At 35.7% G+C, this 12,552-nt stretch overlaps 1 long non-coding RNA gene across 1 annotated transcript in view; it reads right to left on the reverse strand.

Moving 5' to 3' along the window:
• Positions 1-12,552, reverse strand: part of LOC132667521 (uncharacterized) — a 516,104-nt gene that overhangs the window by 19,283 nt on the left and 484,269 nt on the right. The window contains exon 6 of the long non-coding RNA XR_013555728.2: positions 1,830-1,990. This is a non-coding gene — a long non-coding RNA (uncharacterized LOC132667521). The remainder of the gene's footprint in view (positions 1-1,829; positions 1,991-12,552) is intronic.

Raw genomic sequence — 12,552 nt, forward strand, 5'->3', positions numbered from 1 at the left:
TAAAGAAAGAAACATAAGCAGAAAGCACAGTGCGATATGGGGGAGAAATTTCAAATATGATTAGAGTTATCCAAAGACTTGATGGTGGATTGCCCCTGAGAATATTCAAAGCTGACCTAGACAATGCTTATGGGAATGTAGTAGAAGAGGATTCTAAAATCAGATGGATCATTGGACTGAACATTCTAAGACTCTTTGCAATATTGGTATGATGCTAAAATTTTTCCTAAGTACACAAGGAAATACAGATGTGTCTGTTATTTTGTGCATACAAGATACTATCTCTCTTTACATATATACAAGCTTTATATATATACAAACCATATATATATATGTGTGTATATATATATATACACACATATATATATACACATATATATATGTGTGTATATATATATATACACATATATATATACATATATATATATGGCTTATGACTAAAAATATTTTACTAATTGAAAGACTAGAAGGGAATATATAATAAAATAAAGATGTGTTATATAAAGCAGTAAGATTATGGATGAATTAAAAACAAGATCTAAGGGAAATCTAGATGAGAAGTAGAAAATTTTCAGATTACAATACTGAGGAGTCTCTGATGTGAGTGAGCCACTCACTATGAAACTCCAACAAAACCCCTTCTTTGGAATGTGCCTCCTTTAAGAGAGACTCAAAGCCAACACCGGCTCTCAGAGCCTATCCTGGTTCTGACCATTCTCTAATCCAAAAGTGTCAAAGTCCTCTTTGTTTATGGTTTCTGGGCATGCGATTTTCAAAAATATATAACTGAAGACACCGAACAATGACATAGAGATTTTTATAGGCTGTAGGAAAATATCTGATTGTCAGCTTATCTATAAAATGGAGAAAAATGCTTGAGAATTCCTCTATGATTATGCATAGTGCTGATTTTTTGTTGAGTATCATTATTGTTATTATTATTATTATTATTATTAAAATTTTATTACCTAAGGCACTTTATTTTTGTTTATCAGTTAATATAAGCAGAAAGGCCAAGACTAAAAATAGTATCATTGATGAGTCACAGGAAGAGCTTTATATTATTGTTACTATTTTTGCAAATCATGGAAAAAATGATGCCAACTTGAAATCATTCAAATGGACCAGATAAATTAAAGCAACTACTTAGCCATCAACCCTTAATTGGAAACATAGCATAACTTAAAGTCTACGTTATAAAGTATTACTTAATGGCACAGGTGTGCCTGGGTTATTTTTAGCTGCCTCCAAAACACAAAGTTAAATAGCAAAGAAATTGCATGTAAAGCTCTGTTTTCATGGTCTGGTTATATCCATTAACCTTTCCCTCATGTTAAGTGGATTTAGTCTGAAGCTACTTAAAAGCTTCCATTACTTTGACTTTAGAAATGCATCCCAAACCAAGAGGCTAGCTGCACAGGTGCATTGTTCTGCAAGACACGTGAAGAAAACAAAAAGACTTTAATTAGGAGAAAGACTATAAGAACCCAAATGCAAGAAAACAAAAGGGCAATAATAGAAAAACAAAAAACAAGGACCATAAACTTGTTGTGTTTGTTAATTTCAGACGTGCACCGAATACAGTAGTCTCCCTTATCTGTGGGGGATACGTTCCAAGACCACCAGTAGATGCCAAAACTATAGCACGAAACCATATACGTACTATGTTATTTTCCTACACATGCATGCCTATGATAAAGTTTAATTTATAAATAATCACATTAAGATATTAATAACAATAATGTATAAAATAGAACAACTATAACGATATACTTAATAAAAACTCTGTGTGGTCTCTCTCTCAAAATATTGTCTTGTACTGTACTCACCCTCCTTCTTCTTGCGATGATGTGAGCCATAAAGTGCCTATGTGGTGAGATGGAGGTGAATGGTTTAGGTATTGTGACTTAGCGTTAAGCTGCTTCTGACCATTTATCAGGAAGAGGAGCGTCTGCTTCCAGACCACAGTTGACTGGTGGTAACTGAAACCCTGAAAATCGAAATGGAAGACAAAGTGGGGACTACTGTACCCACCTGTTACAAAGCTCTATTTTAGGCACTTAATGATGACATGATGTATAGAACCATTTTATTTTATGCCCCAGTGAGTTCAATATTGTTATAGAGAGGAAAAGTGATTCTTATGATATGCATTTCCTCCAACATGGATGCCAGGTTACATTATTTTCCATGGGTTGTGGAGTTCTTACACTGTTTTCATAAGAAACCATTTTCAGAAACAATTTACATCTCTTCCTGGTATCTAAACAAGAAAAACAGGCAGAGACTTTCCAGTTACCAGCTCTCCCTACCTGGTTAAGGGTTTCTCTACTTTGCTGGTCAGGTCAAAAACTTGAATTATTTTGTTTTTGAAAGTAGTAAAGTGGTTATTCATTCAGTTACTAACACTTAGATTGAATGCTTTTGTAACACTCGGTATTGCAAGTATATATGACAGTCTAGCGAGCACTGGAAAGATAAAAGCTGGCCAATTTCAATAGCTCCATACACTTAGCCAATCTAATTTCTCATAGCCTCAACATGACAGTCTTCTACATCTACTCAACTTACGGGAATGTTTTATACCACTGTTCTTTTTATCTGTTCTGCTTCCTCAACCTGAAATTTTCTCCCCTTTATTCAGATCCTTCTTAATCTTCAAAGCTCAACAAAATCCTTGCCTCCTAGAGCAAATTGCAAATTTCTCTAGTATTTCTCTCTCTCTCTCTCTCTCTCTCTCTCTCTCTCTCTCTCCCTCTCTGTTGCTTGTTGTGCTTATGCAAGAGGAGTGGTATTCAGTGCTGCTGTTTTGTTTCCATCCGTTCAATGGTTATCAACCCTGTCTGTACATTAGAATCATTAGCAGTGCTTAAAAAAGTGATGCTTTGGTCTCACCCCAGAATAACTGAATCAGAACCTCTGAGGAGTAAGCCTGAGCATTGGTAGTTTAAAAATCTTCCCAGGTGATTGTGATGCATAGTGAAAATTGAGAAACCCCTTGGTTTAGGACAGGTTTAACCCAAAGTTACTCATAAAGGGCTATTATTTAACACCTTTTCCCATCTCTTTTGATTATTTTTCTGCCATACAGAAAAATGCATAGTGAAAATTGAGAAACCACTTGGTTTAGGACAGGTTTAACCCAAAGTTACTCATAAAGGGCTATTATTTAAGAACTTTTCCCATCTCTTTTGATTATTTTTCTGCCATACAGAAAAATACAGAGCATTTACCACACATTTTGGATTCATAAATTCAAATGTCAATGGTCCTTCTGGCTCTGAGTGGTGGATTGGTTTCACCTCGCCCACCAGCTCCAGTCAATTAATACTTATTTCTAGCATATCACTTTGACGATTGAGGACCTGGCTATGGCAAGAAAAGGTGCAACCATCCAAGCCTCCTGGCCACATGGTGGAGGAATACGGAAGACTCACCATGCATGCTAAGTATTATTTTTTTATCCTGATGTAGAAGATATTCCACATTACTCATTGAATAAACTGAGGTCTATAGGGATTAATTTTGCCCGAAGGAATTGCTTCGTGTTGGTAACAAAAAAAAATGGGGAAAGTTTTTAATCCAGTTCTCCTCCAACCTCCCCAAAAAGTGAATTTTTAGAGTTCACCTGTCTTGATTATTAACTCCCTTGTGCTCTAGCCCATCCCACGTAGCCCTATGTGCTCTGCCATTCTTGGTGTCTCAAGTCTTAGTTCTTTTGGCTTCACACAAATCTTGTTTTCTCCACATTATCCACGGTGAAGAGAATATATACCAACAAAACTCAGTGGGCTTGATTGATGAACAGTCCCACTCTTTCGTGTTTATAGCTTTCATGGATGCTATTGCCCTAGAAAAAGGCCAAATTTAAAATGTCTCAGAGTGAAATGAAGGATGTACTTGGGAAAATCTAAATCCATGAAGGCTGCCACATAAGAGTTAATTTTCACATAGTCAATTTGGGGTTTGGAATGTGTTGTGAAGGGTGCCAAATAGCCTACAAGAATACTAGCTCCATCTACCATTGTGCAATCTCTCCCTCTCTCCCTCTCTCTCTCTCTGTCCCTCTTTCTCTCTTTCATTCTCCCTCCCTTCTGTCTCCCTCCTTCTCCCATCTGCGCAGCACACACAGGCTTGCAAAGACACATCACAAACCCTTAGAATTCCTATTTCCATTGTGCAGAGTCACAATAACCAGGAAAAGTAAAACACAACAGAAAAAAAAGCCTATACAATCTATCCAATTAATATGAATACCGAAACATTTTTTTTTTTTTATCAGGGTCTGGTTGAATGTGGCTTAGATTACATCAGTGGTTCCCCTCCACCCAAACCACCTCCTTCATTTTCAGTTTCTTTAATTTCAACTGTCTTTGATGGTACTGAATGGAAAAGTCCCCTTGTTGCCAGTGGTTAAGAGTCACTATTAAGATTACCAAGATTGGCTGGGCTTCTGCTTCTAAGAGATGCACTTTGGGGATGGTAACGTTTTTGATTTAGTTTTCAAGTTCTGTTGTCTTAAGAAAAGATTCAAAATTTTCCCTGAAATAAATAAGTCAATTGCTATTCTCACTTTCTATAAACTATTGACAACAGAAATGCCAGATCATAAATGAAGTATTTTACACAAGCATATTTGTGTTTTTAAGAATAAAATGAAGATTTAAAACTCAAAGAACATTTCTTATCCAATTTTCTGTTCTGTGAGATCTTGTGTGTTGTCTTTGATATAATTTTGTTAGATAACACCTTTCCCTACATGAAAACGACTGTCCTGTGAATTGCAAATAATGTCTAAAGATTTTTTTTTAACAAAAGTGTCTGGATTGATAGTGTCTGGAATTCCTCCAAGTTGTAAATATCTCTGTCTAATGGTTTTTAGCCAGCCCAATTTAATACCAAACATCTCAATTTTTTTTTAAATGAAAGAAAAAAAAAAACCCCTCTGTGAGTCTGAATAATGTTTGAATGGGTGAAAGTAAATCACACAGGGACAATTCTGCATTTTTATTAAAGGGGGAATCTTCTGTTCCCATAACCTCAACCTGTCTAATTCCACCAGCCAATTACAGGATGTGAGCTAGTAGTGCTCTAGAGGGGAAATGCCATTCCGTTGACCTCAGAACTAGAGGGAATAGGTAATGGGGCTGAATAAACAGCATAAAATAATAAGCATGCACAGAAAGTAGGGAGAAATGGAAATAGAATGTAATTATAACACCTTTGATCTTCATGCTTTGAATCTACTGAGCTGTTTTTCACTGTGGCTGTCTGTGTGCCCAGAATGGCTTAAACTCTCCACCATATACCCCTACTGGAATAAATGTTCTTTTCATCCAGCTAACTTCTCAAGTTAGTTAGGACTCATTTTGGTAGACTTCAGGGAACTTTTCAAGTGTATTTCTTCCGTACCCGCTATCAGTTTATAGTTTGAAGAACACTCATATACACACTTTCTTTATAACTGTTTCAAAAATTTTAGTAATTTACATGTACAAAGAATGAATATCATACTGTATGCAGATAAGGACAATAACACCCTTTCTTTAGAGTGTATACCATTTCTTTTTTTTGTCTTCCTCGAACTACAGTGAACATAAGTGTTTTAAAATTATACCATTTATATCTGTCCAAGAAACCTACGACTCATTGCCTTAATGTGTGTGTGCGACTGTGTGTGTGAGAGTGTGTGTAGATGCTGCCTTAAGCGCAGAGAAAAGGCTTACCCATCTTCATATACCCCTTGTGGGAGTCAGTACAATACTTGTATTTAAAATTATGAACACTGGAACAGACTGGCTCTGCAACTTACTAACTATGTAACATCTCTGAGTCTTAGTTTTCTCACTTATAATATGGAGACAGCACAACCTACTTCACAGAGTTGTTAAAATCTTAAATAATATAATATCTATTATTATGTTATATAGACATAATGCTTGATTATTAGCAATTATTCAAAACTTGGCCACCATTGCTAACCATAAGATATAAAAGAGAAAAAGTGAGACAAGATGTTTTAGGTTAGCTGATAAATCATTTAGGCTTCTAACAGGAAATCAATTATACACTCAAATTGGAATCCTTTGAGAAGGATTCATTTACCTGAGGGCTTATAACTAAGGTATACGGGAGTATAGGAGAACTACAAGAGATTGTGCAGAGACCTGGAGTCTTATAGGGAACAACAGGTTCCTGGAGCCAGTGCAGGGTTGAGACCTCTGTATTCCATTTTCCCTTACTTATTCCCATTGCTCCATATAATGCATTGTTCCCTGTTTAACACTTTTAACCCACATAATTCCCTATCCATTCTTTCCATGCCTTCCAGTTAGCTCTTATAATACATAATCTTTATTTTGATCATGGCTTCTTCAATTCTTCCCATACGTCAGACACCTTCTCTCTTCATTGAATATGGAAAGAGTAACCTTGATTTCTTGACTAGGACTTTTCCTGCAGTGCTCAGCCACCACCCCTTATCACTCCTTATTATCATCAGAAGTGGCACGATTTCCGAAATCACACTTTCTAACTTTACACCCTTTGGAAATAACCTCCTGTGCTTTCCAGCTTTCTTGCTTAAGCTGATAGGGCTTTAGTAGGTAATGGTTACTTCCCTGATTATACAATTAGTGTATCAGGCCTGTCTTCTGAATGCAGATGGATAATCAATGAATATAAATATATAAAACACATTTAAAAGTCACTCAAAAAGTATTTCTTTTGGAGATTTAGAAAATACAAATGATCAAAGATAAATAGAAATGAATCATGCTTTCACGGAGTCATCTTATCGACCTAGGAACTTCCCTGAATTTCAGTCCCGCATTTGCCAGGGCTTGATCATAAGATTTTTTGGTTTTGTTTTGTTTTTAATGTTTACGGGAGTCAGGGTTAGCTCTTGGTTTGCCACCAAAAAAATCCACCTCCCAATAAACAAACAAACAAAAACAAAACAAAAAGAAAAAAAAACACAATAGATTTCTATCAACCCTGAAATTCTTACTCCACAAATTTCAAATCTCAAGTCTATTCACTACCATACTCCTTTCATCCATTAATCTTCTCCTCTCTCACCAGCTCTTCTTTTCCAACCTACGTTCCACAGTCCATTTTATAACCACTGTTATATGTTATATAATAACAGTAAACATCTTCATTGCCTTTGCCAGCTCTCCAGCAAAATCCCGTTTACTTTTTCCAGGTTTATATCCATGACGCTGTGACTTGTTGGAGAAATTTCACCTCACTGGTCAGGTTCTGCCACTAGAATGTGCCTCAAACACTGTTTCTACTGTGAACAAAAACTAAACCCTATAGCTTCTCACCAGACTGCTACCACCTCTCATAGTATCTTAGGTCCAGCTTTTGATCCATTCCAATTCACTCTTCACAAAACAGTCAAAAGTTTTGTAGAATGTAACATCAATTATGCTGATGCCTTCTGCAAGATTCTTCAATGGCAATCTTTTATAAGGAAAAAAATATCAAACTCCTGAAAAGTGCTGCCTGACATGGTTGCTGTTTAATATTCCAACACCCTTTCTCTCTTCCTTGCTACACCGTGGGTACAGTACCCTTCTTTCAATTTGGTAAAAGGCAAATATTTCCACTTCAGGGCCTTTGCACATGCTGTCCCCCCTTCCTGGAGCACTCTTTTCTTAAAAATTTTTTAATGTTTATTTATTTTGATGGCGGGGGGAGGGGCAGAGAGAGAGGGAGACACAGAATCCAAAGCAGGCTCCAGGGTCTGAGCTGTCAGCACAGAGCCCGACGCAGGGCTCAAACTCACAAACCATGAGAACATTACCTGAGCCGAAGTCAGATACTCAATTGACTGAACCACCCAGGTGCCTCTCATGGAACCCTGTTTTTCTTCCTTTGTGAATGTCTGAGTCCTTCTCTTTCTTAGGTACTGATTTCAATGTAATCTTCTGCAACCGCTTAACCTAAAGTAGTTCATCACCTTCACTTTGTTCTCTCCCATGCTCTATTCTCTTCCTTTATGGTTTATCATCTCTCCTACATTCTGTGTAAGGTCCAGACCAAGTTTGTTCTGTCTTTATATGCCCTGTGCCTAGTACATAGTGCTTGATACATAGTAGATGATCAATAAATAATGAGTGAATAAAATTTTAGATATGAGACAGTGGGCAATAGGGAGTCATGTGTAGCTTCTGAACTAGGAAATCATATGCTGTATCACTAATTTAGACAGACTACTTTAGTGACAAGAAAAAATAAGTTAAGTGAGAGAAGTGAAATGATCTCTTTTAGTTAAATAAACCCAGGACTTTCAAGGTTACCTTTGTACAGAGTTTGAGTGATCTGAGCCTTGCTCTCTTCAGTTACATTTTCTCTCCTAAACCTCTTCCTCCCTTAGATTACTCCTCTCATTCCTTGCTTACGTTTGTAGTGGCTATCTCCTCTAAAGGCTCTAAATGAACCAAATACAGATAGTAGCTCTCTTTAGCAAAGCTGCGATAAGCTGAAAATACACAATATATTGCTAAACACAAGGGAGAACAGACGCCCCAAAGAATAAACACAAAGGATATATAAAGTGTAAGGAGTCCAACTTGTACAATACAGATATATAATCTTGCCCACTTTAGTCTCCTTGCTCACTTTAGTCTCACAACCTCTGTCTCGCCCTACCTCTTGCTAGAGCTGCCTCTACTCCAGCTCTAAAGGGCCAACATGGCTGGCCATCTTTGTCTGAAACTCGCATTTCCTGGATGTCCATATTCTCAGGTATGAATGCCCCTATGCTGGGCTTCCATATTTTAGAGGTGCCTCTTCTAACCTTCCTGCAGGTACCTCTTTATATGGGGTGAGAAAACTGATAGACCAAGAAAGCCTGCTCATCCAGAGGCTATAGCCTCTTGTGAGTGTTTTTGAACCATACTCTAGGAACAGGTCACTGGACCCGCTTCCAGAAGTCTTGTAGCCTCCTCACCAGGTCCACCTTCTGAGGGCAGGTCATGCTCTAGAGTGGAAGAAACTTGATGCTGAGGGTAACCACAAGGCAGCTGTTTACAGGGATGTGGATATGCAGGCTGGGATGTCCACATGTATGTGTATAAGAATCTCTAGGACAAACTGGGATGGAATGAGAAGGTAGGGAAATATTTAATGAGAGTAGTTGAATTATCTTTATTAATATCAGGTATAAAATACATATTTTAGATTAAAAAGATACAACCATTAAATGTTAGAAAGTATGGGAAAATAGTTTAAACTCAAATATATAAAATTTGGAAGTAACCTTTTTTAAGTCACATACCCATACTCTAAATTCAGTGAGGTTCCGTCCCACTTTGTGCAGAGCTCCACATACATAATAAGGAAGTGACCTATGTTTTAGCTAGATGATTAAGGAGAGTAGAAACCCACATACAGATGTTTGGATATTTGCCAACAAAAATAAGCTATTTTCTTTTCTTCTCAGTGCTGAAAAAAAAAAGATGAGCAAATATATTAAAAAGCAAAGATAAACAGGCCTTGCTGAATCGTCCAAGACTGATTCCATCTAGGTCAAGGTCATATATCAGTGTGGTTTTAATTATATTGTTTTCTAGTGAGCATTATGGGTGTGTACCATTCCAATTTCAATTATTTCACATAATTTTTCAACAGTCTGTATGACAGTAAGCCACGCTCTTCAGATTTAAACCAATCAGAACTCCACCTAATTTCAGTGGGAATATTTTATGAGGATAAGGGGAATATTTGTACCTAATTTCTTGGAAGTCAGCAACATTGTGTGGATTAAAACACAACTTTTGTATGGAGAGGAAATGTCCTTTGTTTCATCACACAATTGCTAAAAGAACTACTGTTAGTCAAATGGTATATAGGAATTTACCTATTTAAATCATCAGAGATGTTTTCATGATTCCAACAACTCCAATAACAATTAAAAACCTCTGGTTAAAATAAACAGTGCATAAAATAGTCATCAAAATAATGTAGTGAAGCCAAGAAAAACACCCTTCGCCATTCTGAAGATTTACTATCATTGTGCATTATCAAGAGTGTTACTTTTGTGAAAAGTCTCATTAGGTTTTTTTTTTTTTTTTCAATTGAAGTGTGCTTGACATATGATGTTACATTAGTTTCAGGTGTATACCGTAGCGATTCGACAATTTTATACATTACTCAGTGCTCACCATCTGTCACCATACAGTGTTATTACAATATCATTAACTATATTCCTTATGCTGTATTTTCCATCTCCGTGACTTATTTATTTTATAACTGGAAGTTTGTTACTTTTAATCCCCTTCATATATTTCACTCACTTCCAACCCCATCCCCTTCCCCTCTGGCGATCACCATCTTGCTCTCTATTTATGAGCCTATTTCTGTGGTTTTATTTGTTTATTTGTGTTGTTGTTTAGAATACACATATAAGTGAAATCATATGATATTTGTCTTTCTCTGACTTATTTTACTTAGGCTGTTTCATATGTGTGATATTAAAATGACTAAAGTAGGGAGAGCGGCTAGTTTTGGAAAATAGGGCAGTTTATCTTCAAGCCCTTGACATGAACAACAGATTTTTGAATAACTTTTGTTTTAAAAATTTACTTTGAAATGATAAGGCCATGTTGGTACATAAATAAGGCACACCACTTGGATGGACCATACTATTTGTACTATCTAAGCTATCTTAATGCATACATAGTTCACCAAATCATTAAATTATGGGGCTATGCCTCAGTGGTTAATTGTTATCTCTCTATTATTTTCTGTATATCGGGTATGTGCATGTTTATTGCCCTCCTGACATAACAAAATCTCCCAAGAGTAGTCTAATCTGTTATGGTAATAAACTAAAATCTTCAAAATTTTGTATTCTCATTTTCATACTAGGTATTCACATTCAGATAAGTGGTAATCAAACAAAACATCTTTTCCAGCATTATAAAAATTACATAGATTACAGGGTAGTGTATCTCAATTTTCCATTAGAAGAAAAAGCAACAAAAGATATTATTTGTAAAGTTCACATTTGAAGTTTTTACTTTCTAAAACAAAACAATATAGAAAATAGATTTTTACTATAATTCAACACACTCACCAAATTTAGTTTTCAGTGAAACATCATGCTATATTAAAACTCTAAGATAATGAAAATAAATGTGTCTTTATCAGGATTTTCCAGTCATATTGTTTAGACTCCCTTCTGTGTGTTTATTTATTTTTGGTAACTGAAAGAACTCTGAAAGACAGCAGTTGAATTTTCAACATTTCTCTAATGTTTATGTAGTGTGATTAAAATAATGAGAGTGATTTATTGTTCTTGGATAGGATCCTGATTTTGAAAGACATTAAGTTGACCCAGTTGTGACTAGCATTGTATTTTGAGAAATAAGAATTTTCAGAAATTACAATACTCTTTAAAAAAAGAAAAAGAAAATTTGCATCAAATAATACATTAAATCATTTAATTATCTGAATTTTATTACAAAATACACTGTTTATAATAATAATGCTACTACTGGTAAAAACTATTTTAGGGAATAAAAATAAATTGAGATAAAACCATACAGAAGCTAAAATACTGGAAAATTCCTTTGTAATTTAAAGACTCTAATGTATTCGCGGTCATTTGCTCTACAAAATACTTACAGAAATAGAACATCGAATCCTGGTTCTAACTTAGAAATGTCATTGGGGCAAGGCAGAATGCACTATATATTTTGTTGTTATTGAAAAAGGAAACACATTTATCTATGATTATTTTACCTGGGTGTTTATGAGGACTAATGTATATGGACTTCCAAATATCCAGTTGTTTGGAATCCTATAAATAATCTATCCTGCTGACTCACTTAAATACTCAGATATCACCTGGATATTTCATTGTAAACATGAGCTTATCATGAAATTATTGAGGTTGATTTGTGCTTCTACTCTACATGTTTACCCCAAGAAAAAGCAGATATTGGTCTCCTTTGCTGACTGGTTTATTTATATTGAATTTCTTTATTGATTGTGTTTTCACTTCATTTAAGCTTAGAGTATGTATCAAGTGTGTGCACATAGTTGTTAGTGACACTTTGTTAATAGTTAGCAAGATGAAGTTGCCAGTTCCATAAAAGAATATTTTATCAATTGTCCATGCTGGGCACCAGCATGGTAAATCCAACAAGATAAATGGCTCATTGCCATTGCTTTCAAAAGAAATTATAGTACTATTCTTCCCTCTCAAATATGGGCCCAATTCCCATTCTTAAATTGATCTGAAAGAGGCTGACATTATAGTTTTTCTTAATTTTCTTGTTTTGGGGTTGCTTAATGGGTATCTCCCATTATTCCTCTACTCACACCCCATTCTTCCCACTTGTTATTGCCTGTAATTTATGCAAACTCTTAATTTCCTTGCCTTGTTTTCAGATCCTTAAGGTGAAATTTTATGCTTAAATCATTCCCAGCTTCTTATTTATTATTATATTCTAGAGATATCAGTAGTTATAGAAAGAGAGAGAGAGAGAGAGAGAGAGAGAGAGAGAGAGAGAGAAAGGGAAAGGAAAAGGAAAA

Source organism: Panthera onca, chromosome B2 (genome assembly GCF_046562875.1).
Source record: "Panthera onca isolate mPanOnc1 chromosome B2, mPanOnc1 haplotype 2, whole genome shotgun sequence".
Lineage (NCBI taxonomy): Eukaryota > Metazoa > Chordata > Mammalia > Carnivora > Felidae > Panthera > Panthera onca.